The sequence below is a fragment of the Meles meles genome, chromosome 8 (genome assembly GCF_922984935.1).
Source record: "Meles meles chromosome 8, mMelMel3.1 paternal haplotype, whole genome shotgun sequence".
Classification (NCBI taxonomy): Eukaryota; Metazoa; Chordata; class Mammalia; order Carnivora; family Mustelidae; genus Meles; species Meles meles.
In genome coordinates this window covers 113,717,556-113,745,365 of record NC_060073.1, presented here as the reverse complement: position 1 = coordinate 113,745,365, position 27,810 = coordinate 113,717,556, and the positions used below count along the sequence as shown (strand labels likewise).

The 27,810-nt window shown below is 46.6% G+C and overlaps 1 pseudogene; it reads right to left on the bottom strand.

The window, feature by feature from the left end:
- Positions 1 to 16,258: 16,258 nt before the first annotated feature.
- On the bottom strand, positions 16,259 to 16,944 carry LOC123947977 (annotated as a pseudogene).
- Positions 16,945 to 27,810: the final 10,866 nt, after the last annotated feature.

Sequence of the window (27,810 nt, the reverse complement as noted above, 5' to 3'; positions counted from 1 at the left end):
TTGCATATGGGAGTTAGTTCTCTGAAAACTCACATTTGAAAACATTATTGAGTCTCATGAAGCAGAAAAACAGGCCACAGCTCTAGCAATCTTCTTTTTAAACACTCTGTTTCCTTTTTCTCTTTTCTATTTGTTTGTTTCTTCTCAACATTTTATCCTCTCTTTGAATCAAACTGCTTCCTGGATTGCAAACTCTCTATGTTGCTTTTCTGCCTGGACTGATTTACAGCAAGTCATAAACCCTTGGAAATAGGATTTATAATGGAAACGCTGATACAGGCCTAGCTAGCGTGGCCAGAGAGGTGTTCTAATAATACTGGAGAGTAATATTCTCTAAATCTAATGCCTTATAGATTTTTTTCTTGTTGTGATTCATACTGACCCAATTCTTTCCTTAACTTCTTCAATGCCAAAGCCTGTGGCCTGCCATGCCCATGACTGGCAAGGTCAAATGCCATTTGGACCAAAGGATATCTGGCAGAACGTGACACAGTTCATTAGTATAGGCACAAACTTGGGGTAGGCTGAGTGCTGGAAGGAGACAGATGTCTGCAGGGAGGTGGGGTTGGCGTGGTGGGGACGGGCACAGCTGACTGTGACTATGTGTCCAGTAGGCAGAACCCTGGCGGAGGGAGACTTTCCAGTTAAGCAGACATGATGTCCTGACAGGTTGAGGAATACAGTGATGGTGAGTCAGGAATCTTTCCTCGAGATCCGGGCAGGTGGCTCTGTTAAGGGAAGGCTGATGGCAGGTGGGGCAAAGTGTGAGTCCCTGGCTGTGGTTCCCGGGGAATTGGGGTATAATTAAAAAAAAAAAAAAAATATATATATATATATATATATATATATATATATATATATATATGATTGGGGCGCCTGGGTGTCTTGGTTAAGCGCCTGACTCTTTTCGGCTCAGGTTAGGATTTCAGGGTTGTGGGATTGAGCCCCACTTCTGGCTCTCTGCTTAGGTGGAGTCGGTTTGGAATTCTCTCTCTCCCTCTGCCCCTCTGGGAGATGAAGTTCAATCACCAATGGCCAGTGACTTAATCAATCCTGCCCATGATCTTTTTTTTTTTTTTTTAAAGATTTTATTTATTTATTTGACAGATAGAGATCACAAGTAGGGAGAGAGGCAGGCAGAGAGAGAGAGAGAGGAGGAAGCAGGCTCCCTGCCAAGCAGAGAGCCCGATGCGGGGCTCGATCCCAGGACCCTAGGATCATGACCTGAGCGAAAGGCAGAGGCTTTAACCCACTGAGCCACCCAGGCGCCCCCAGTCCTGCCCATGATCTTGAACGAGGTTTGGGAACTTCCAAGTTTATGACTGTGTTTGCAAGCCAGGAGTGTGGTGCACCTAGAGAAGGCCTGGAAACTCTGCCCTCTCCTCACCTCCCATACCCTGCTGCTCGCTTCTCTTGGATTTGGCTGTTCCTGAGTTGTGTCCTTTCCAATAAAACCACGATCATAAGTATAGAGTCTCCCTGAGTTCTGGGAATCGTTTTAGTGAGGGATGGAATGTGAGGATGAGTCATGGGAGCTCTCCAGTTTATAATCAGCCGGGCAAAAATGCTGGCCTTCTGGAACCCCATTTATAGTTGGCCTTTTGCGGGACTGGGTCCTTTAACTGGGGGACGGGGGGAGCCGTACTAACTCTGATACCTAGTGAAAGAATTGAATTGTAGGACACCCAGTCAAAGAATTGAAGGGCTGTTTCTTTGGAAAATGACCTGGGAATCAAGTGAAGGAGGGCACTGGCAGGGCCATGGTGGGACCCAAATCTCAGAAAGAGGAAGACCCAGAATCAAATGCTAGTTTTGCTTATCTGCTAGATGTGGGACGGCAGACAAGTGATGTAGCCTTTTAATTTCTGTCTCCCCATCTGTAGAGTGGACATCATAACGTATTTGTTAAGTGGTTGTGCTGTCATGATTGCTATGCCGTAGGTGATCAAACATCCGTGCAATGAATGAGGGAGGGGGTGTGTGGACACCAGGTAATCTACAAGGCGCTCAGAGCCAGGGAACAACTCCGGACCTCAGCCGTGTATCTGGGGTACACAGTCAAGGTAGAGCCAGCGGAAAGGGCGTCTTCGTTCTAAGTAGATGTACAAGCCACTCACGCCGTTTTCTACCTTCTACCCGATATCGGGACTGGTCGAGTCGTGGGCCCCTGCAGGTCAAAGCTGGGTGGCCGGAGTTACGCGGAGCAGAGGGCCGCGGGAGCTGGGATGGGGAAGGGTCTGGGTTCTTTTGCTGGAACTTGCTCTGGCGGCTTGCCCGGGGCGGCCGTGTGTTGAGTAGAGCTCTACGCCTGCGCGAAACCCGGTCCTTAACCCGGCGGGCTCGCGCTGCGTCCACAGGGCTTCCGGGGCACGCGGCTCTCCGCAGGCGGTGCGCCCTGGAAATGGGCTCGGGCCGCGGGGCGGAACCGAGGGTCCAGGGTCGGGGAGCGGGTGCGGAGCCTCTGCCCGGCCGGTCATTCCTGTGGGACCTCGGGCGCCAGGAGCTGGGCGCGGGGTCAGGCCTGCGTCCGGAGCACGGGACTTGTTGGCGACGCAGGATTGCACCTGCTGCTGCCTGTTTGTTACGAGGAGCGAGCGGGGCAGTCGCGAGGCCGCGCTCGGACAGGAGCAGCGGGGCGAGCCGGGAGTTCCAGGGGCGCGCCTTCCGGGCCGCGGGGCCGCAAGGAGATGAACCCAGCGGACGCCCCGCGGAGCACCTCCGTTTGGTCCCAGAATGAACGGACACCTTAAAGGCAGGGCCCGAGGCCTCTCCAAGAGCTTCCCGTTGTTCGTGGTTCCTCTCAGATCCGGAAAGCCCAGGTTCCTTCAGCTGTGGCTTCGGCCATCGGCTCCGTGGCACGTGCGGGCCGGTCCTGCCTCGCGGGGGAGGCGCCGCTCCTGGCGGACCCGAGTCTGGACGGAGAGGGCTGGTGGCAGAGTGGGCCGGGGCCCCGCCACGCCAGGGCGAGCCCGGGTCAGGTGCCCAGAAGCATCGGCCTTGCTGGCCTCGCCTGTGGAGAGCCTCACGAGCCGTCTCCCAGGGCAGGAAGGCGAAGTGCCCAGGCTTCAGCTCAAGGGAGCCCCACGGACGGATGGGCGGCGGACCTCGCCCTTCACGTGCAGTTTGCGGCCTGATGCTTAGCGAAGGGCAGCGAAAGCGGTCTTTGCAAAGAAGTCCCGAAGGACGCCGTGGACGAGGCAGGGGGTCTGCAGCCTTCGCCGAGCTGCTTGAGAAACTCGGGAGGGCCTCTCCTTCCATCGGGGCGGACGGTAGTAGGCTTTCGTTAATGGGAAGAGCCGAAAGAAGTCTCTAGAAAGCAGGATTGGAGCTGAACAGACGCTTGGGCAGCACGGAGCCTGATACCCCAGACCTTCAGGCTTTAGGCAAAGGACCCCTGAGGCGCTGAGAGGAGCCCCTTGCCCAAGGACGCTAATTTACAGCACAGCTGAGAAAACCTGCCTGTTGGCGCAGCTGTCTTTATACAGGCCTTTAATGACAATTTTGCTGACGTTGTGTTTGAACAAACGAGATCAGGTGGTCTTCTGAGAAGGCAGTGAAGAGCCAGTTGTGGAATGCAGCAGGACGGCCGGTAGGACTCAGAAGCCTCCTCAGGAAGAGGGAGAAGCTGTGCAAACTCTTTGGAAGGAGGCTCTTGCAGGTACAGATTGCGGTGGGCCACAGTTATCTCTGATTGCCGTCTTTTCCTATCAGGGCCCTTTCTAGGATTTGCTGGAAATCCTTTTTTTCCCCTGCTGCCCTTTGGCTCTCCTGATTCTCTTTGAAAGCTTTAGGTAAGCAAGAGCAGCAATTGAAGTTTGCATGTTTTTCTCCTTGTTGAGCCTGAAGGCTATGTGCCGTTCTGGCAGTTAACCTCCTAAATTAAGGCTTTTTGAAGAGCATGCTTATTTTTGGCCAACTTGGCAAGTCTTGAGATTCAACATTTTCACAGGGTTGCTTTATTCAGTTTAGAATGGGAGCGATTGCGGCCCAACGGAACATTCTGTGTCTTCTCCTTGTGATTTGTTTGGCTTCTGTAGGATTTAGGCTGCCCCATAAGGCCGCCCAGGTTGTATACTGCACAACTCTAGGGTTATGATTCTAAGATATGAGTGGAACCCCAGTACATAGTACTGCGACTCTGGTCTTGTTTGTTTCTGAAATGCTGCACTTTTAGCAGCCCCTGCAGTTCGCTGGTGACTAAGCTACCCTACCTGTCTCTGCTCTTTTTTGGTGTTTTAGCTTTAGCTGTGCCCTGCTTTCTTGTGGGCTCGTGCTGTCTTCCGGCTTCCAGGGAACCCCAAACAAAGGTTTATTCATTCTGGTAGCAGTCATGAACTGCATTCTCTCCCTCCCCTTTGCTTTATCACAATGTTCTTTTTCAGGATGGGACATACCTACCAGGACTGTTGGCATTTATAAGGGTACATCTGGAGACAAAGTAACAACCTGAATTAAAAATTAATGATGGTCTGGGGAATATGAGCATTTTGGGTATAGAGGGAGTTTTGGAGGAAGCCCTCAAACTGTCCCAATTATGATTACTTCTCTGCTCTCTAACTACCCCTCCCTCGGGCATGCTTCACCCAAGGGAAGGATGGTTGTCCAGTTAATCCCCAAATATCCTTTTCTATTATTGCATCCTTCCATTTGAGGGCCAAGCCTCACCTTTAATTATCCCCAGTACCACCTGACTCTTTCCCATAAAACTGAGGTTGGACACAGACTTCTCCCCTTGCCAGCCTTTGGGATAGCTGAGAAAGGAATGCTTTTTTGAAAAGAACTTCTGTGGTATTTATGCCGGTGGCCCTTTAGTCAAAGACAAAAGGAACCCTACTGAATTTTTTTCCCCCAAAGAATTTTGTAAATGGTCAAAAGAAAAAGAATCCAGAAATGAAGAGGGCTAATATGGTAGGTTAAGGGGGAGAGGGAATTGTTTAGAAAATATCAGCTAAAAGAAACCACCAAGATGGAACCTCAAATTAAGGATTGAGCTTTCCGGGTCATCTCAACAGAGGAGGCTCCATCGCTATATATGGCCATCATTCGAGGAAGAAAATTCATTTGTTTGAAGAGAACAATTTTTTTTACAATTCCAGTGGCAAAACATATATCTAGTAGGGTATGGTTTTGAAAATATCATAATGTGATCCTCCCCCCCCCCCCGCCCCTTTCTGAGTTCAGGACCTTCTCCTCACTCAGCTAACAATACTCATCTGTCTGCTGGTGTGTTAGGAATGTTACAGAAGGAATACGTAGCATGTGCAGGGTTTTCAGCTGCTGGGTTGCAAAATAGAAAGCAGTGAGAAAATGGGCTTGAAAACCAGGCATGTTTGATCTACCGAGTTAGTCTAGGTCCTGTCTCACAAATCAAGGTCTGAGCTTATAGGATTCATACCACAGAGTTCTGATGTATATAGAGAAAGCACCCTTATTGAGACCACGGAGTTCTTTTAAGGTGTAGGATAAAACCATCTGGGTCTGAGTGTGGTCCTTAGACCAAAAGTATCAGCATCACTTGGGAATTTGTCAGAAATGCAAATTCCCTGGTCCCGCCTCAGACTTACTGAACAGAAACTCTGGGGATAGGGCCCGGGAATCTATTTTTAACAAGCCCTGTAGGTGATTCTGATGCATACTTCAGTGTGAGAAATAATGTGGAGAAAGCTTCACCCCTTCCAATCCAGGGCATTTGGGAGGGTGGAGGAAAGACGCGTGAGAGACGGATATCCCTGTTTTTCTCTTCTCCAGGCTTCAGCCCAGAAAGGAAGGAGTTTTAAAGAAGTGAGAGCACACAGGGAACAAGGTTTTCTCACCCGTTATCCTTATTTGGAAATCATTGTGGCCTCTTTTTAGGTTGGCCTACGTCGACCAAGGGTGTCACCAAACCTAGAGAGCGTTTGGTACTGCCGTATGGTTAGGCTGAGAGGCTTTGCGTTTTTGTTTTTTCGAGCCTTCCACAAGTCCCCGGCGGCGTAGATGGGTCCCGGACTTAGCTGGGAATCCGTCAAGTGTTTGTCCATAGGAGTGACTCATACGGGAAGTGGTTTTGAGCAAGGATTGCAAGTGGGTTTCCCAGGTTGAGGCAATTGGAGGCATAGTCCTATCTGAGAAGGTTCTTTAGAATTAGAAACCTTAACCAGGTCGGTAGAGGGCTCTTGTCAACCTGAAAGAAAATGACACCAGCCACTGGTGGACAAGGGAACATAGCTCCAAAGTCCAAGACCAGGTTATCCCTCTTTTTCCCTGGTACTTGAGGGAATACATTTCCTTTGCGCTCTAGTTAGTATCTGTGACCTGCAGTGGGAAATTTCTGGAAAATATGCATTTCAAACTCACTAGTGCAAAGTGAGACTCATCTTTACTACCATGTTCTGGTCCTGTTCTGTCTTCTGTTTCCATTAAAGGCACCACCATGGATCCCACTACCTAGGCCAGAATCCTGGGTTTCAGCCTTGAGTCTTCCATCTTACTTCCCTTCTCCTCTTTTTGTTATGAATCTGGTCACAGTTTTTTGCCTTGGTTCAGGCCTCTGTAATCTCTCCCCCCGATTGTTGTAATGATTCCTAACGAGTGCCCCCCCCCCCCCCCGCATTCCCAGTGCATCCAATGAGACTGAGCTCAGTTAGGTAGAATTTCATCGTGTGATTCACTGACCTATCCAGACACTTTGCCTTTATTATGCACTGTGAATCTCTAGGAGGCTTTATTAGACACATTTTCCTAATAGAATTGACCATGAGGCTTTTATTCATGAAATATTTCATGGGGATAATGTTCTGCTGAACACAATTTGGGAAACAATATTCGAGAAGAATTTAAGGACAAGAGTTACCAAATCTTGCCTCCGCTATTAAAAGACTCTAATTTGATTCTTATAGGATGTGTCATTTTAATAATAATATATCTGACATTTATTGAATTCTTATTATAGGACAGGCAATGCTAAGTGTTTTAAATGTGTTTTCTTACGTAACCTGCAAAACAGCCTTTGAGGTTGCTACTATTATCTGCATTTTATAGATGAGGAATAGGAGCTGAGGTTAATTTGCTCAAATTCATATGGGCAATAAATGGGAGAATTGGGATTTGGAGCTTGGGATTTTTAAATTCTGAAACCTGTATGTTTAACCAGCGCCAGCATATTTCAAATCCTGTTCTGTGTAGCTGTGGAGTTCTAGTTATGCCTCTGAAGCAGCTGCGAAGGAAGGAGCAGGGGGAGCAGGTGATGAGGGGGAGACCAGCTCTGTGAAATTGTGGGTCCCCGAGGGTCACTTCAACCAAAGCATCTGTTCCTTCCTCTCTTTTATAAATGGGGTCTCTGCAGAAAACATCTACTGTGCAAATGTTTGGAGCATGTTGGCAACTACTGGAAAGGGAGATTTTCTTCCTTTCCTTCTCATTTCTTGTGAGTCGTGAGGCTGCATTTCTGTGAAGACGCCAGAGGAGCATTTGACTGGCATCCAGAGTGAGCTCAGTTAGCTTGCATCACTGCTCGCTCTCCTGCGCATGAAATCAAGGACTGGACTGGTTTCCTTAGCCGTCTTCAAATTGCAGGAAACAGAGTAGGGGGACGTGTTAGAATGCTCCCTCTACGCCTGCCTGTGCCTCGTCTCCAGTATTAGATTTAAGAAATTGCAGTTTATTCAGTGGAGAGCTGGCATAGGATATCCAGGGATATTCAAGAGACTGATGAGTCCGGGGAACTTAACAAGATAAAACAAAATGAAACAAAGGGAATACAAACCGAGTGGTAGAGTTTTCAGAGGGCAGGTTCCTTAAGCATCTCAATAAAGTTAGGTGGAAATTTGATTCAGCACGAAATCCTTTTTGTCTCAGATACCTGTCCTCGAGCTGAAGACTGGCTGGCATAGATGTCTGCCATCTGGCTTGGTGGCTCCTTTCCTAGTCTCGTTATCTGCGTTTAGACACTGTCTGGTTCCCTGCCAGTCCTGAGCAGTCTCCTAAACATGTAGTTACGCGCTGGCTTCAGCCACTCAACCCTGATGCAAACTTCTTGTACTTCCGGGGATTTCTAGTTCATTTCTGGTACCTTTCTGGGGGCTGGACCCAAGCCAGACTCATGACCTTAATCCTGGTGGTTAATGCTGGGACTTCAGTGAAGACTCAGAGGTTCCTAGCTTAGGTCATCCTGGTAATTACCTAAATCCCAAGGGCTCTTTTCTCTAGCAATATGCCTTTTAACGGTGGCGTTTGGGCAGCCATTCTGATTGGTTATTATTTTGGCTTTTTGTGAAATGAATTAATGCCCTTAATGAATTGGATGTATTTGATTGGAGGACTGTGGTACCCAAGTCCCCTTAATGTTGGGGAGTTGTATGGTGGATACAAATTGTAGAAAGAAGACTGTCTTATGAGATCACCTAGGTCTTCTGATCCATACAACTGTTCCAGTCTGTGCATTTCAAGCGAAGTAGGAGGGCCACCCCTGGTCCCTTTCAATTCATAGACAGCACACAAGGCCCACGTAAACAGAATTAAGTCTGTTCATAGCTATAAAATCCGGGTGCAAGTTAGAGACAGAGGAGGATAGGGAGAGGTGGCTGGTGGGAGAGGTACCGGGTCAGCCACCTCCCGCCGACTCATGCGCGGAGTTCCTTCTGCTGCTGGGGCGTCTTAACCCTTTGGACATACAGTGGAGATTAAAAGTATTATTGGTAGAAACTGCTGCTTCTTAATGTTGTCCTCGTCATTTAAATACTCTTATAAAGGGAAGTTTCCCAAAAGGCCTGAAGAGATTGCAAGACCAAGCGTGTCTGACGAGCGGTGGTAGCCTCTGTAATCTTGGTGCCTTTCTTAGTTAAAATAAAATGGAAGAATGTCAGATACCCAAAAGCATGACAGAAAATTAATCAAACTTAGCACCTCTTTTCCTCAGGGATTCCTAAATCCTAAATCTTAGCCTTTTTAAAAGTTACTGCAAAGATCATAAGGGATAAAAATGGTCATATTTAAAACCCATGGAAGAACATTAATTTAAATTATGATAATATGACCTATTAAAGAGATGTACTCTGGTCTCCCACCAGACCAGGCTAAAATAAATCAATTTTTGTGAATCTTTTGGGAAGCAAATGGAAGTTACTTACACTAGTGGTCAGAAATTAAAAACAAGTAAAAGTAGCTACAATTTATTACCTTTCTCTCTAGTGGTGTTTACACAGGGAGTCATCGCTGCCATTTTCTTAGGCTTTCTACACTTCTTTAAGCTCTACGCTGGGATGGAAAATGATCAAAGGCGTACACATTCAGAGAAATGCCAAGCAGATTCCTGCCCGCATCAGGAGAAGCAGACAACTCGACACGTGTTCATGCTTTAGGGAAGTGTATATAAAACGAGTGGCATCTGTGCCATTAGTTACTAATTAGAGATAGACAAACACTTGACATGAAAATTCAGATCTCACCAACACTCACCATCTTCTTATCTACAACACATGTACAAAGGAACATGGGCCCCTCAGAACCCCTTCCATCTTGCCCTTCAATTCAACAGGAAGACAAAGTCATGATGGTTTAGGTGGGGACCTATGATCAGGGTTGAAGTAGCTTTCTCCAGCATGCCAAACAAAGTTTCAAGATATTAAAGATTTGGATAGAGTTTGAAAGAAAGCAAAAAATCTTTAAGATGGGAGTTGAAATACACGAATACTGAAGAAAGGATAGAAGAATGTGTATTATAAGGTGCTAGGATCACAGAGATGATGCCTTTAGAAAGAATCTGTGACACCATATGGATGTAATTAGTCTATGGAGGAGTCTTGGCAAATCAGGGTATAAATGCAAAAATGTTTCTAATCATTGTGGTCAGCTGAATTCTTTTTTTTTTTTAAGATTTTATTTATTTATTTGACAGAGAGAGATCACAAGTAGGTAGAAAGGCAAGCAGAGAGAGAGGAGGAAGCAGGCTCCTGGCTGAACAGAGAGCCCAATGCGGGGCTCGATCCCAGGACCCTGCAATCATGACCTGAGCCGAAGGCAGAGGCTTTAACCCACTGAGCCACCCAGGTGCCCCGGTCAGCTGAATTCTTGAAACTTTTCATTTCTTCGTTTGTTCTACAAATACTTATTGAGAGCATCACATGTCAAGAGCTGTTGCAGGTGCTGGAGTACAGTGATAAATAAAATTTTTGCCCTCATGGATCTTGTGCTCTTTTAGATGGTCCTTGCCTTTATTGTAGTCTGATTCTGTGCTTTTTCAGATACTTTATTTTATTTTAAAGCCGCTGTGATCTACTGAAGTTCTCTTTGTTTTGCGTTATTCTATAGGCTGTACTTAATGTTAGGTACAACATGTAAGGTGAGGTCAGCCAATTCTAGTTCAAATGGAGATATGGAGGTACAGTTTGGGCTTTGGAAAGTAGGCAGCAAGACAAAGAGACAGGACAAAAAGGTCAGATAAAAAGCCCAAGGTAACAGGAGAGTAGTGATTTGGGGTGAGTGCCAGGAACTCTAACTAGGACCAAGTGAGAAGTCTAGAGTTGCTTGATACCGAAGGCCCATCAAGTCCCTGGGCCAACTGAGAGGGTATTACGCTAAGTGAAGTAAGTCCGACTGAGAAAGAAAAGTACAATATGATTTCACTCCTATGTGGAATCTAGAAAACAAAACAAATGAATAAATAAAAAGCAGAATCAGATGCAGAAATACAGAGAACAAACTCATGGTTGCCAGAGGAGAGTGGGGAACTGGGCAACATGGGTGAAGTGGTGTGAAGGAGGCAGGCTTCCAGTTATGGAATGAGCCAGTTACGGGAGGAAAAGGTACACATATGGAATGTGGTCAAGATACTGTCATAGCATTGTGCGGTGGCAGGAGGTAGCCTTGCTTCTGGTGAGCACACCACGCGGAGCACTGAACCCCTGTGTTGTACACCTGGAAGGAATGGACCATTGTATGGCACCTCTACTCAGAAACTTGGAAAAAAAAAGTCACTGAGCCGAAACCGGGTAGGGGAGCTGGAAGATGGGCATAAATAATGAATAAAGCTCAGGTGAGTGTGTCGGCAGCAACTACAATTAGGTTACAGGGAAAGATCTGACACGGGTAGAAACCAAAAGAGAAGAACAGAGCCGATGAGAGGCCAGAGTAGCTGGATTGAGTGGCCTCTGTCTGGGGGTGGGGACCAGGTCGTGGCCAGTGAGGCTTCTAGGGCTGGTGACAATACAGGAGGAGGTCGCAGACGGGCAGGCAAGAGCGCCTAAGCTGGGACTGCAGGTGTTGATGGAAGCAGGATGAGTATTAAAACTGAGAAATTTGAAGCCAACACAGATAACTGAAATAGCAGGGAAGGTGGGAATCTGGGCCCAGACCTGCCAGGATGTGGAGGAGCCTCTTAACAGGAGGAGTAGAATAGTTTGAGGAATGCTGGCAGAGCAGCCATCCTGGGGGTGGGAAATCTTGGTTGAAATTGGGAAGTTGGCAAGTAAGAACAGTTTTCTTGAGGGGGCATTGCAGAGCATTCGGAGTCCCTTTGTGGAGGGACAGTCCTGCTTGAAAAACACCCAGAAATGAAGCTAACGTTTGTGAACACTGCTGTGCATCAGGCCGTATTGGAGGCATTGCACAGATAAATAATAATGATGCGTGTTCTTAATACGGGTCTTACCGCTTCTACTCTGCTCCTGCTCCCTGTGTCCAGCAGGGAAAAGGGTTGTTTAAAATATGAGTCAGGGTTGCAACTTACGGAATGATGGTATGAGGAGATTGTTGGATTCTTTGTACAGCAAAATAAAACTTTGATGAAAGTTTTATATAAGCTATAAATATATATGTAGTTTGCATACACACACACACAGACACACACACAATTGAAAACCTCTGGAAACTGTCCTTAGAACATATAACAAATGGAGAAACTCTGTGTGTGTGTGTATACATAAATATATATAAATAGTTCACATGTACATATGAAAGCTTCTGGAAACTGTCCTTAGAACATACGACAAATGGAGAAACTTTTATTTGAGAAAATCTACCAAATCTCAGAACAATGAGTTTGTGGCATTTGGTCCAGAACCTATGTCCATCTTCTCTTCCCCCAACTCCATGTGACCAGAGCTCTCCCAGAGGAACACTACTTCGAGCAGGTGCAGCCAAGAAGGGGGCTTTTTCTACCCCCAGCTTCTAGGGCTAATGTTTTGTTTCAGTAGGGGCGGGCCAGTGTCTCTTACTTGCCCCCCACCCACCAGCCTGTGTCACAGAAGGCGCTGTTCCAGGCAGGTGTACCTGACAGGATTGGCACTTCCTTTCCTCGTCCAGCTCCCATTTGTGTGGCAAGGACTGTTGCTGTCCTGAGCTCCAGTGGGCTGGTGCAGAAATTCTTCCCAGGAGAAGAGGCAGGTTGCAAGGACAGAGAACCCCACACCTGCCTCAGAGAACTGAGTTTATTTGGAACAGAAAATGCGGAAGTTCATGCCTAGGGTTTTGTTGGAAACAGTAGATCGCCTGGTGGTGTGCAATGAAGAAGGCTAGTAGTTTTGTGATACTAGTAGTAGAGAAAGAGCTTACTGAGAAGAGCCTTCATGGGTCACTGTCCTGTCTGGGGACCTAGAAGGCTCTGCATGTGTATCTGTGTCACTCAGGAGCAATAAAAGCAGAATGTGGGGCGGGGGGGGGGGGGTGGTGAAAGCATAAGTTAAACCACTTTCGGTTTGCGACTCTCTTGGGAACTTCCTCAGTATAATCTAAAACCCAGTTCCCAAACATTCAGGACAGGGGGAAACCAAAGAAAGAGGCAGGTTGCTTCTCCTCCAGGTTGGTAGGTGGCATTTTTAATAAGTAAAGGGAACTTACATACCAAGCTTGTCTTAGGCAGCAACAATGTGAATGGATCCCAGCACCTGCCCTCAAATTCTCAGGTTTACAAAGAGGCCCGAACTAGGCTCAGTCACATATAGTGTGTAGGTATTCTCAACACCATATCATCATCTCAAGGCTATGTCCTTGGAGTAGGCTCTGAGAGTGGGAAAGGCACATGCAAGGCACATCCCAAGGACACGGGAGGGGCTGAGGAGCCTCCAGGTGCCCGGGTCCAACTGACAAGTCAGTCAATGGTCATGTCTTCTTAATGATGTTCCCCAACACCCACACACATATCCAGCAAAATATGGAAGCGTTACTGCCTCAAGGGAAGGAAGTACAACCTCTGGCCAAACACGGGCTGAACAGTAAACTACTCTGATCCAGGGGTGAGTCCTAAGAAGCCAGGCTTCAACCTAAAATCACACTCTTCCCTAGCGGTCTTGAACACCATGCATACACAAGGCTGTGCCCTCTCAGGAGTGAGTGGTAAGGAAAACTGAGCTAGTGGTCCTGGAACAAAGTGGTAAACTCCCTGAACTACAGAAGCAGTCTCTCAGTCACACATAGATCTAACGGTAAGTGTGTATATTTACATTGCTAAAGGGGTTTATGTGCAATCTTAGATCAAAAAGTGTTTCACACAGCCCCAACAGTAATCCCTAGGAACAGGAGAGGAAAATGAAGACAGAAATCTAGACTGAAACATCAGAGGCTTCACAAAACAAAACAAACCAAAAACAAATGAAACAAATTTAGTTCCAAAATGGTTCCCACAGAGGGGGAGGGATCAGTGTTGGGTTTCTATATTATCTAAACAGTATAGTTTTCAACAAAAAATAATGAGACCTACAAAGAAACAGAAAAGTGTGATAAAGACACAGGAAAAAAAAAGGAGACAATAGAAAATACCTTTGAAGGGGCCCAGATGATGGACTTAGCCAACCGAGACTTTCAGACAGCTATTAGAAATATGTTCAGAGAATGAAAGGAAACCATGTTTAAAGATGTAGGGGCAGGATGGTTATGGTATAAAAAGCATAAAAAGACAGAAATTACAAAAAGAATTGGATGTAAATTCTGGAGTTGAGAAGTACAATAACTGAAAGGCAATAGTCACTAGACGGACTCTGTAGTAGATTTGAATGTGCAGATGAAAAATCAGAGAACTCGAAAGCAGGTCAATAGAGCGTATACCACCTAAAGAACAGAAAGTAAGTAGAATAAAGAAGAATGAACAGAGTCTCAGAGAAACGTGAAACACTATTAATGCATCAACATACATGTAATAGTAGTGCCAGGAGAGGAGAGAAAGGTGCAGAAAAATGTTCAAGGAAATCATGGCTGAAAACTTTCCAGATACGGTGAGAACATGCTGACACCCACATAGAAGGAGTTGAACAGACTCTTAGCAGGATAAACAAGAAGAGGTTCATACTCAAACATCGTAGTCAGAATGTTCAAAGCCAGAGGTACAGAGAAGCTCTTGAAAGCAGCAAGGGGAACAGGACTCAGCCCACTAAGATTAACAGCTGCCTTTGTATCAGGAATAATGGAGTCTCGCGGGCAGTGTGACAGTATATTCACAGTGAGAAAGAAAAACTCTCAACCAAGAAGCCCATATCCAGTAAAGCTGTTTTTCAAAACCAAAGGTGAAGTAAAGATTGTCTCAGATGAATAAAAATGGAGAGAACTGATTGTTGCCAGAGCTGCCTTATAAAGAATACTAACAGAAGTTCTTTAAGCTGAAAGGAAGTGATATCAGTCAGTAATTTGAATCTACGTGAAAAAACAAAGAGCTCTGATAAAAATAGAGGTAATGATTAAAGGACAAGGTTGTTATATTTTTATTTTTTCTTCTAATTTAAAACAGTATCTGTAAAATTGTATTACGGACCTAGAACACATAAGAATATATTGATAATAACATCACAAAGATGAGAGTGGGGATGAAGCCATATTGGCTTTTAGGAAGTGACTCCCATCCACAGGAAGAAATGAGTTTAACCCCATCTGATAAGTAAGGAAATGAATGTATTTTGAGAAACTCCTGCAGAGATATTTGTGCTGTCATTTCTTCTCTTAGTTTACACAAAAGACAATATTAGAAAAAGCAGTAATTCCAGCAATGTATTGTTGGGTTTGCTACTTAGATAGGCATTCATGTATATAACAATGAGAGCACAAAAAAGGAAAAGAGAATGCAGCAGTACAGGATGTATTTTATTGTCTTACTGGAATTGAGTTAGTGTTAATCTGAAGGCGATTTTAATAAGTTAAGATGCATATTGTAAACTGTAGAGCAACTGTGGGGAAGAACACTAAAAAATACACAGTTCAAAATCCTTAAGGGAATTTATGGTACCCTAGCAGCTATCCACTTAAGTCCAAGGAGATAGTAAAGGAAGAATATAGGTTATATATATAGGAACATGGTTATATATAGGAAACAAAAAGCAGAATGGTAATTAACAATCCAGGCATATCAATAATAATACTGAATATGAGTGTATTAAACCATCCAATCAAAAGAAAGGGGTTGTCAGACTGGGTAGAAGAAAAATGATCCCACTGTGTCTTGTCCACGGGAGACACACTTTGGATTCAAAGACACAAATAGGTTGAAAGTAAAAGAATAGAAAAAGATAGGCCATGTAAACAGCAGGTAGAAGAGACCCAGACTGGTAAAGTATCAGAAAAATAGACTGTAACATCTAATATCAGATAAAATAAACTATAAGACTGAGCACAAATCAGATCTTGGCTCCCCTCTGTTTTGAAGCCTCTGGGGGCCTCCCATCTCTGAGAATAACATTCAGATGTTTAAACCAGCAACTATCTCACCCCTCACTCCCCTGCCCCCAATCTTAGGCCATCCTTCCCTAAAAATGGCTTTATTTTATCCTACATTTTGATCTTAGTGTGGCTAGGTATAGAATTCTTGGTTGGAAATAATTTTTCTGCAGAATTTTGAAAGCACTCCTCCATTTTCCCTTTGGAAGTTTTATTTTATTTTATTTTTTTGCATTTTATGCAAAAATTCAAGTTTTATTTTTACTTATTCTTACATTGGTGGGAGCTGATATCAGGAACTGATAGGTAAACCAGAGCTCTTGTTTTCTCTCTTAACCTAAACACACACAATGTGACATTATCATTAGGCAAGACTTGCTTTTTTACCTTTCATACAAGAATACAGTATTACCCTTTTTGAACAAAATGCTCACATTATTAAGGAAACCATCTTTGGGGGAAATGTTTAATAAACATTTTATTTTTAGTAAATCCTCCAGTAGGAAATGGGAGAATTCATTGCCTTTCCTTAGCAGAAGGCTGTGTAAGGAGTTACCTGTCAAATTTATCTGTGCAGCTCACCAACATTTACTCATTGGAAACCTCAGTATTTCCCTATGACAGTCCTCAGAATGGCTTTAAGTTCTCAAAATTCTGTGTCTCCTTTGGCTTGCTTCTGTCTTGATGCCACCCAGGCTGTATTAATGGTTCACTTCATACCATCCTCTCCATATTCATAAATTTTCTGTAGAACATTCCTCAGTCTCCCACTGGGATCTGTTTCAATGTCTTGGGAGGAATTTTCTTTCTCTTTGCACTCGTTTTCAACCCGAGTCAGGTCGTCCCACTGCGTGTTTTCCGCTTTCTTTCTGTAAGAACAGTGTCTGTCTTGTTTTTTTTTTTTTTGAACTGCCTTCCATGGGGATGGGTTTTAAGAGATTGTTCCCAGTTGTGGGGTAAGTCTTCCCGTTTAGATTCTTTGCCGGAAGATCAAATGACCTTGCTGTGAAGGGCACTTGCACATTCTCAGTGGGGGCTTGATGAACTCTGGTTAAGGTGATACAGATTTCCACGAACAACTCTGACCGCTCCCATCCGTAATTAATGATTTTCACTGCATATCCCGTTACAATGGAAGTCACCATGGCTTCTGGCTTTCTCACTGTCAAGAAGTTCTGCTTTTCCCTCTGATTTCTGCTGCATCTTGTTCTTGATTTCTCTCTGGGTCTTGGATTTTTGAGCTGTAAGGGCATCACATCATCTTTTCCTGGTGGCCTTTTCCACCTTCACCCCTTCCAGACCCCTCGCTAGCTCTTCTGAAGCTGAAGCCATGGTCCGGCCGGGTCAGCCAGTTGCATAGGGGAGAGAAGAGGAAACGCTGCTCCAGACGCAGTCCTCTCACCACCCCCCCCCACCCCTCCCCAGGATGCACAGTGCCCATAGCCTGGCACACACCCCATCTGCTGCGAGGCCCGGCCTGCCTCTCTCTTTGGAAGCTTTAAGGTATTTAGGACACTGCTGTTCAACCCCAGTGCTCTGAGACGTCACGAGAGTTTGCCCGAGTGTGGATCACTTTTCTTTCATTGTGCTGGACACTCAGTGGATCCTTTCAGTTTGTAAATTTACATGTGTTTGTGATTTCTCTTCCTTTTCCTATTTGCTGCGTTCTCCCTTTCTGGGAGAACACTCTACCGACTGTGTCCTAGTGCTGAGTTTGTTAGTTCTGGCCTCGGGATATTTTCCTGTCCTCTGCCAACATCTGTGGGGAGCTTACTGCAATGCCAGGTGCTCCAAACCTGTCCTCTTGATCATCTTTTAGCACAACTGTGCTTACTGAGTATTTATTGCCGCAGTGAAACCACTGCAAGATGGACTGAACTGTGATGGGCTGTGGGTTCGTCGTCACGTGAGGTCCCTCCTCCTGTCTCTGTGTCTTCTCGGGGCCTCTGCGGGTTCCTAACTCTGATTCTCCTACTGTCCTTGCACTTTCAGTTGTGTCTTGATACCCTCTCTAGTGACTCATTCTCCAAAACCATCCGTAGCACATTCCCCGAGTTCTCAGTCTTGCTCCAGACATTTAACCACTGGGTTCTTCTGGCTCTAAAAACTCCCCAGATTAAGAGCCACCTGGAGAGACTATTAGTTCCCATTTAGTGAGCTAAGGTAGATCTTATAGTCTCTGTCATATGAGGCAACTAACGCTTGCTCGGGTGAGAGTGAGGCTTCCAAACCAGGTCAGCCTCCGGGATTTCAGGATTTTCAACCTTTCTCGATGCCTCTCAGTCTCACAGTGTAGCTGTAAGGATCATACGAGGCAAGCAGAGTTAGAGTCTGCACGGACGCCGGTGACGTTGGTGGGCGTGCAAATTCTCCCTGGAGTTTTCTCAGCCGAAAAGGTGATTTCTGGAGGTAAGATGATTAACACAAGGGAATGAATCCCTGATGATAAGAATGAAGATGAGCTAATGGATAAGGGGAAGGTGAGAGAGGTGGGCTGGGTGTCTGGGAAAGGGAGGCCCTTTGGCAGTGCCCTTAAAGGACCTCATCCAGGCGCTGCCTGGACAAGCCAAGCCAGGTGATAACAGCAGAGCTTCCGTTGGTGAAGCTGCTTCCATGGATGACGAAGCCAAGGACAGTGTGTTCCAGCTTCAGGGGAGAAGCAAGCTGTCCAAGTGGAGGTGAATCTCTGGCTTGCCAAAGGTTGAGTAACACGCTTCCTTAAAAAGCTCACCAGTTGGCTAAATTTAGGGTGGTGAACACTATCAGGCCAAGAATATACTTTGGCCTTGGGCCCATGGCATTTTATTTGACTGAGAATTGGATGCATTTTCATTTTCTCTAAGCTTTTCTCTTGACTCCTGGTACCTTTGTCTTTGGAGGCAGGAGACTGGGTGCTGGTGGTTGGGTGGAGCCCTGTGGCGGTGAGCAATGTCCCTGTTGATAATGACAGTTAATAATCACCCTGTTTTTCTGGGATGCTTTGTTTTTTAGTGACTGATTGGGTGTGCACTGCGATGTTTTTATATAATTTTGTTTCACCAGTCATCAACCTAGAGGGGCATTTCTTGAAACTTCTCTGCTTTTCTTTCTCTTCTGGGTTCCCTTCTCTAATTGTCTTCTCCAAAGTTTTTTTTCAAATACAGGAACATCTCAGGCAGCCTGAGCCCTTTGCCAGCCCAGGTAACGGGTCTGATTGCCTGTTCACCGGCTTACTGATCAGCGCCACTGTCTGTCAGCTGCCACGACTTCGTGGGGGGAGGGGGCATCTGGATGCTCAGCCAGCATGTTGCTAATCAGAATGGGAAAATAAACATCCAAACCTATCGAAGTTGAGAAGCCACGAGGCAGAGTGAAGAAAGGATTGATTCCAGCATCAGCAGGTCCAACTTCCAGGACCGACTTTGTATTGACTGGATGCATTATCAGCTTCTCTGAGCAGTGGCTTCCTTATCTGTAAGATGATGATACCACTTTCCTTGTTAGCTTTTATTTGACTTAAAAGAGATGTGTATCGGTGCTCCGTAAGTGGTTGTGTCTGTCCCTCTCTTCTCAGAAGGAGCAGCTGGTCGGGCCTAGTAGTAAGGCCCCCTGGCACTCCACGTGCAGCAGCTCAGGGACAAGAGCGAATCCATTGTGAACTCAAGGGAAAGCACCTAGTTTGCACACTTAAGGACTTCCACTTTCTTTTTACCAGGTTTATGGGTTCATTCCTCAGTAGACCTGAATGGTTTTTTATATAGTTATTAATCTGACTTAGATTCGTTCCGTCATGCAAGTTGATTTATTAAGCACTTCTATATGCCAGCACTATGTTAAGCGCTAGAGACATAATCTAGGTCCCCCAAGAACCCAGAGTTCAGTGGAGAGATGGACTAGTCAACCTATAACCACAGTAGAGCCAGCAAATGCTAATATGGCAGGTGAGGATGCACAGAGAAGGGGCATCTGAGCCAACCTTGGGGAGTTATCAGGGGCTTCCTGGAGAAGGGGACCTTTATGCTGAGATCGAGGGCTTCCTGGAGAAGGGGACGTTTATACCGAGATCGAGGGATGAGTAAGAGCCGGCTGGGCAAGAACACAGCATGGGTAGTGGGCCTGAGGGATGGTGAAGGTGGAGGCCATCCTGTCTACATGGCAGGGAGTGGCCTGGGCCAGTCTCAGTCCTGTCTTCCTAGAAGTTCCTGAGAGACTGTGAGGCCTGGATGCATTTCAGAGAGACAGAGGCTCATCAAGGATGACTGAGGAGAATTGTTCTTTGGTGGAGTATTTTAAAAGATAACTTACTTTTTGTATGGTTTTCTGAAATAGTCCCAGTGTGATATTTCTGTTGGTTTGTGGGTGGGTGTTTGTGTGCATTTATGTGTGGAGAGGGACAAGGTGCAAGTTTTACGGTGTGATGTTGAATGTGTTTTCTTTGTGAGGGTTCATCCTTTTTTTTTTTTTTTTTTTTTTAAGATTTTGTTTCTTTATTTGACAGACAGAGATCCCAAGCAGGCAGAGAGGAGGCAGAGAGAGAGAGAGGAGGAAGCAGGCTCCCTGCCAAGCAGAGAGTCTGATGTGGGGCTCGATTCCACGACCCTGGGTTCATGACCTGAGCCGAAGGCAGAGGCTTTAACCCACTGAGCCGCCCAGGCGCCCCTGTGAGGGTTCATTCTTTAGGCCCCAGCAGTTTGGAGAACAGGCTGTGACACCTTTACCACGTTGGTCACTGCTACCCATCCCCACTGAGTTGCTCATGAAACTCTCGTTGACTGTATTTTTTAATAAAAGATTTTATTTATTTGTTTGATAGAGAGATAGAGAGTGAGCACAAGTAGGGAGAGTGGCAAGCAGAGGGAGAGGGAGAAGCTGAGCAGGCACTCCCCCTACCTGATGTGGGGACTCGATTCCAGGACCCTGGGATCACAACCTGAGCTGAAAGCAGATGCTTAACCGACTGAGCCACCCAGGCGCTCCTCTCACTGACTCTAGATGAGATGCTCCTGCATTAGATGGGGTTTGGACTGGCTGATGCAGAGGAGGAACACACAATACAGCAACTTGGGCCATGGATCCCTGCCCAGACAGGAGGGGCCCAGAAGTGTGTATGTGTGCGCGCGTGTGTGTGTGTTGGAAGCATGTGGGAGGCCTGTATATCTCGGAAGTTGGATGCCGCTTTGCACCTTCCTTTCGCACTGTTTCTTCCTTTTCACCCTGCTCATCTTGTAGATGGGGAACCTGACCTGGATTAGCCAGCTAGGCTCACCATGGCTCAAGCGTTTCAAGTCTGTCCTGGTTGGGTAGGAGGCTCTTCCTTTGGAAACTTGCAGCTGTGATTTCAGGGGATGAAGACTGTCCCTTTTACCTTGTTCTCCGTCCTGCCTTGCTGGCCCCAACCCCAGCTGCCTTTGAGGAAAACACGAGGGTGTTCTGTTTGATCCAGATGATCCAGTTCATTCTGCGTGTGATGAAGCTGATCCGTCAGAAAGTGCAGTGATTTGTCCAAAGTCACCAGGTGAGCTGGTGTGAGAACCAGGTCACTAATTATAGCCCAGTGCTTTCCTCACTAAATACCAACAGCTTTATCGGACTTCCCTGGATGTGGTCCCAGCACTGGTTTTAGAGATGTGAGCGCGAACTGACGCGTGCTAAACATCGAGCTGAGGCACTTACGCATACTCATCTCATTGGTTCACTGTTCCAGCCCTTCCAGGAGGCGTGGGCACGGGCAGCGAGGGGAGGAACAGGGAAGCATGTTACCCACACATGGAACCGGTGTTTGGAACAAGGTCCAAAGCCCACGTTCTGTCTTCTGGGCAGCTTCACCTCAGCATGCTCACGTGAGCCCAAGTACTGAAGGGCTTTGAACTGGGGTCAGGAGCGACTTCTTTTTATCCTTGACACGATGCAGAAGTTCAAACCCGGGTCTAACTCGACACACACGGGCCTTTGGGGCTTAGTCCCTCTAGAGACACTGCCACAATCCTGACTATGTTCAGTGTCTTCCCTGGCGGACTTCTGGAAGTATTTTTTTTTTCCTCAGCCTTCTTGATTCTACCCAGATTTAGTCTTGGCTTTTAGACTGGCTAAAGGATATTGTTGGCAATGGGAGGAATATGTTTAAAATGCAACCTTGCTAATGTCGAAGATGGATCTGAAATCTTTCAAGCAGACTTCCATAGTGTGTTGCTGCCTCTGTCTCTACTCGCCTCTGACTCTTGGAGAATTGGCGTGGAGGATTTCAAGGGGCTGGGATGGAGGTCTAGCAGTACTTGCTGTCTTCAGTTCAAGTTATTTCGTCATGTTTGGGGCCTCTTTGTGCCTCTTGAGCTTGGCGTGCTTGTCCGTGGTGTGCCGGGAAGTTCTCGTGTGGCTCCAAGTGTCTCTGACTTTCCTGAAGGCATCACACATTTCTTAAACACGCCCCTTCTTCCCATGCGGTCTCTGCTGCCTCTCACGTTCCAGCAGGATTTTGCGGAAGTCTCCCGCAGAGCTCCCTGCCTCTCTTTCCAGGCACATAGGGAGCCGGCACCTCCCCCAGGCCAGGCTCCCCCTGGACGACGGCGTCCTGCAGGGCTGGCGTGTGCCTTCTTCCTGGCCTGAGCGCGGATGTCTCCGACATGCCCCAGCCAACGGTGCTCTGGCTTTTTACTGAATTACTGAGCCACCGTGAGCTCTCATGTTACCTTTTTCTCCCAGACCTGCTGTGGACTGCTTTTTCTCAAGAGAGAAGCTCCCGAGACGTACCAAGAGCCAGAGGGGCCCTGGGGAAGAGGGCAGCATGTGTGCGGCGTGACTCCTCTGTGGGGGCTGGGGGACGAGATCTGGGAAGAAGATGACTCTGCCTCTTCCTCTCTTCAGAGCGAGACCTGTGGTTTTGGAAGCTTTTACGATTCTTCTAAACCCTCCAGATAGTGGAAGGCCGGCAGAGGCTGTGGTCATCTGCGCCAGTAAAGGGGATTTTCAGCGTGTCAGCATGCTCTAGCCGACATCAGCCTGGACTCTTCTTCGTGGAAGTCTCTTTCTAATCCCCCCACGCCTTTAATCTCCTTTCCTCAGCTTTGCTAGCTTTATCTAGTGTCCCTTCCTGATTTCCACCTCACTCAATGACTTGCCTCCCTGCCCGGATCGGGTTGGATCCTCAGTGCCGTGTGTTCTGTGACGGTTTCAGCTCTGGGTGCGGTATGACCTGTAGTTCTTATTCTCCTTCATTATTATCCTCTAGAGTCTGATGGTCTAAGTAGAATTCATCTTGGTTTGGGGGTTAAATTAAACCTCTACATGTTACTGCCTTATTTGAAAGATCACAAGGGCGCCCAAGGGTCTGGTCTAGCCTGTCCTTGCAGTAAAGCTCAGTGCCTCGTAGTGCAGGCAGACACTGACCTAGTAAGAAATGCCAAGGATGGGCGGGTAGGTCCCCGAGGTGAGAAGGCATCCAGCCTAAACTACTGGGATGGAGATGCTGGTGGGCTGGCTCTGTGGTCTCCCTCTTAAATCTTACCTCTCGAAGCTGCTTAGTAAATTGCAGAGTGAGGGGGAAACACGGCTGTGGCTCGCTGCTCTGGAATCCATTTATTCCGTAGAAAGGATTCCAGAATTGGGTGCTTTTTCTCCACTTCATTTTTTGCTAACAGATTTTCTCTCCCTGTTACAGGGTAAGATTGATTTCTGTCTTCAAAATGTGTTCATGGGGATGAGGGCTTTTCAGTGGAAAGCATTACAAATCATCCACAAACATCAGGCATCTTTGTGGAAGTGAGGCTGTGTCTACAATGCTCATTTTTCACAGAGAGCACTACCATCTGACGTCGGCCTGAATTTCCAATTTCAGATTGTCCTTGTCTCTCCGAGCTCGGGTATGTGAATTCCAGATGAGCTTGTGCAGGCTTTTAAAACTTGCACGGTGTGAGGAGAAGGAGCAGTGACAGCTGAGTGACACAGAAATGGCGGGGGAAGCCAGGCTGAATCAGAAACTCTGCTTCTGGTGAAGCCCCCGTCTTTACTGAGTGCCGGCCTCTCAGCCCTGAGACCATATTTCGAAGTGATTTCACAGGTATTTGTTCCTTGTCTCCTCCCAGCACCTTGTGAACAAGACAGGAAGGATGGAGAACACACGGCAGAAACGGAAGCTGGAAGCTGGAATGTTTTTGTGACTTAGCCTTAGCCCCAAGCAGGTTAGCAGCAGAGATGGGATAAGAGCCCAGTTCCTTTTCCAGGGGGGCACGTTCCTTAGGAATCTATATAAAATGTATAATATATACATCTGTATAAAATGTATAATAGTGAGGAACTCTGGGTCCAAAAATTGGTCACCAAAGATCTGGATTTTGAGGTAGCAATAAATATGCCTTTATATTAAGTTCCGAGGAAGAGATTTGGCCCACAGTAGGCACTCAGTAAATATTTGTTGAGATAATAAGTTCTCATCTTCAAGCCCTAAGCTCTGAGAAGAGTGGACACACCTACAGAGGTACAGCCCAGGAGCTTTGAAAAGGACGTCAGTGGCAGCAAAAAATGTGCAAAATGAGCCCCAGGCTGTCTGCACCTCAACCACACACTGCTCATTGGATCCCATAGGTTTTTGTGTTTTTTTTTTAAAAGATTTTATTTATTTTTTTGACAGAGAGAGATCACAAGTAGGCATAGAGGCAAGCGGGGTTGGGGAAGGGGAAGCAAGCTCCCCGCCGAGCAGAGAGCCCAATGCAGGGCTCGATCCCAGGACCCTGAGATCATGACCTGAGCTGAAGGCAGAGGCCTAACCCACTGAGCCACCCAGGCGCCCCGCCATAGGTTTTGTTTTTGAAAGATTTTATTTATTTACTTGAGAGAGAGCATGAGTGGAGTGAGTGGCAGAGGGAGAAGCAGGCTTTCTGCTGAGTAGGGACCCCGATGTGGGGCTCCATCCCAGGACCCCGGATTATGACCTGAGCCAAAGGTGGATGCCCAACCAACTGAGCCACCCAGGTGCCCTGATCCCATAGGGTTTGAATAGACGGTTCCAGGGATTTTTTTCCCCTTGCATCATTCATTTAGATTCTGGGAACTGCTGTCAGGAAAACAAACTGATGATCTCCATCAGACATCTTCCACCGCTTCCAGTCTCCTGGGACGTGCATGATCTGACTTCTCCCACATTGCCAGCCTCCTACTGGCACTTTTTTTTTTTAGATTTTATTTATTTATTTGAGAGAGAGTGAGTCAGCGAGAGCACGAGCACTTGAGTGTAAGTGTGGGGGGACAGGCAGAGGGAGACAAGCAGACTCCCTGCTGAGCAGGGAGCCCCTGATCCTGAGATCATGTTCTGAGCCAAAGGCAGACACTTAACTGAGTCACCCAGTGCCCCTCCCACTGGCTTTTGACCTGTGATTTTCTGACTTGGAAATCCACCATGTTGCTCACACATGATTTCTTGCTTTGGGTTTTCCTGACACGCTCATGCCTTAGCAATGGTGTCTCTCGCTGAATATCTGGAGATGCTCTTTGAGACCCTGGGCTTCCTGATGCCTGTCTACTTGCCTGACTTCAGACCCCTACCTCCCTCCTAACCTTCGGCTTCTGGGCTCCTCTAGCCTCTGGCCCTTTGACATGAAGTGTGTCTTACTTTCAGTCTTGCTATTTTTAAAAAATCTTTTTGCATGACCACCCTTACCATTTGCATGTAGGGGAGAAGTTATTTTGTAAGTTGAGAGCAGAACAAATAAAAATACCAACTGATAGGCTCTTTGTCTGACTCTTCAATTTACTGATGAGGAAATGGGCCCAAAGAGGTTTAGTGGATTGTCTCAGTTCACAGAGAGAGTTGATGGATAGGTCAAGAGTAGAACCCAGGTGTTTCGCTCCCCCACCATGGAACTATGGTGTCTTCTGTTTTTCTTCAGTTTATGAAAACATCTAAACCCTACTGACAAAGGAGAGGACCAGTAGAAACCTCTTTTCTAATAGAATGGCACACAATCCTTTCCTGCATCCCCAGGCCCTCTCCATCAATACTCAAGGTCCTAAGGCAGGACAGGAATTTAAAATACAAGTGCTCTGATTGCTTAATGCTTCTGGTCTCCCAAGAGTCAAGACCATGGGCCATTAACAAAAGCATTACATTTGATTCCCACAAAGAAGCATGAAGGGATCCCCATGGCAACCATGACCAGGATGGAAATGGCAGCTTGTATTGTATCCTAGAGCTAATTGTTGACCATAGAAGACCATGGACCACAGAGGTAATGAGCTCCATGGGACCCATGGTCTCACGCTAGTGGCACTGGATGCCAGCCAAAGTTTGTAAGCAACTGAGCTTGAACAAACGTGATTTGTTAAGCTATATAGATAAGAATCAGAGAAACCACACTTGAGATTTGGCCTATATTTTGCCCTGGAGTGTCTGTGCCAAGCTCAGTGCAGGTTATGATGTGCTGGCTTCCTCAGTGGCTGAGAAACAGGCCTGTGCCCAGGGGCACCTGCCCCGGACAGGCCAGATTTGTGTTTCCTGCTGTCTCTTCTTTGAATCATGTCATGCCCCCTTGAGTTCTATCTTAGAGAACAGCCCATACTTTTTAGGACCTCCATGTGGCCTGCTAGTTCTGCAGGTGAAACTGCTTGACCCAGGTATGACTTGGGGTGGAGTTCACTTCAAGGGGTGATGGTCTTGGACATGAAGCTGCCGTGAGCCCAGTTCACTTCCTCAGCCCTCCGCTTGTTGGCTGGGAATTACTGCAAATGCAAGAGTCTGAGGCCAAGGGTCAAGTCACTGAAATGCAGGAGAGAAGTTGTTTTAGACAAATTCAGATATCCGTTCACGTTGTCTAGGCTGCTTCCTACCCCAAATACCATTGTGTTGTTTCTCTCCTCATGTCGTCTTGTCCCCCTGCTGATAAGCTTTCTCCCTCCTCTCTGTCAGGACAGGCAACGGATACTCTAGCAGACATTCCTATATCTTCAATGGTCTGCGGCAGACACAGCCAAATTCTTTTGTTAGAGATCCTGTTGGAATGGCCGGAGCAGGTTCAGACCAGGAAAAGGGAACTCAAGTGCTGACTTACAATAAGAAATGTTCAGCATTTAATGCCTGTTAAATGATGGGATGCTTCCTGGAGGAGGGGGTATCTCAGCTCTATCTTAAAGCACAGTGAGCCATGAAAGATTAGAAAAGAGCATGGAAAGAGCAGCCAGGATGGTCAGCAGGAGCAAAAGCATGGAGGCAGGAAAGAGTGGCGGTGTACAGGATGTCTCCAGCACTTGGATTTTGATAGTGTATGAAGTGAATTGAAGCATAAGATTGAGACAGGGGTATGGGAATCCTTTTTTTTTTTTTTTGAAGACTTTATTTATTTATTTGACAGACAGAGATCACAAGCAGGAAGAGAGGCAGGCAGAGAGGGAGGAGGAAGCAGTTCCCCGCTGAGCAGAGAGCATGATGCGGGACTCAATCCCAGGTCCCCAGGATCATGACCTGAGCCGAAGGCAGAGGCTTTAACCCACTGAGCCAGCCAGGCGCCCCGGGAATCATTTTTCAGGATGAGCCGGCTGCGCTGTTGGTTTTAGCACTGGTGCTCTTTGAGGCACCTTAATGAAAGCTATTTTCTGATTATCTGTTAATGGAGTTTCAGACATTACAATAATGGATAATTGTCAAGTCACTTAAATCTGGGCAGAGAAGCTGACCAGGAGAGACCGTGGGAGGAAGACTTGGTTTCTTCCCCTTTCACTAGAAGATCCATTTGAGGGCTGTGGGGGTCTGCCTGCAGCATTTCCTTTGCTCTGGTCTCTCAGCTTTCCCATGGGGCCATCTGAGGGTCGCATCTTCCTCCCTCCAGCCACATATGCTGGAGACTGGGTGCGAGAGGCCTAGGGAATAAGGCTCCAGACCTGCCCCTGAGGCTTGAACTGGCTGATCTCAGACTAGTCTGTTCACCTTCTGAAATTCAGTTGCCCCCACTATAAAATGAAGGGATTAATGCCCTGAAATCCTGGTGAGGGGAGCTTTGCTCTGAATGCCCCTAGCTCTAGAGATTTGCCACCTGTGGTTTCCCTGAGTGGTGCACAGTAAAACACACGAGATAAAAATCCAATGATAAAATGTAACATAAATATATAAAGAATTAAATAAAAATATAATGGTGTATATGTGGTATATGTTTACATATTTAGTTATATGTATATAACATATACACATATATGTACAGATTTTTAGGGTGTTAGTGCAGTTGTACTGTCCTCACATTT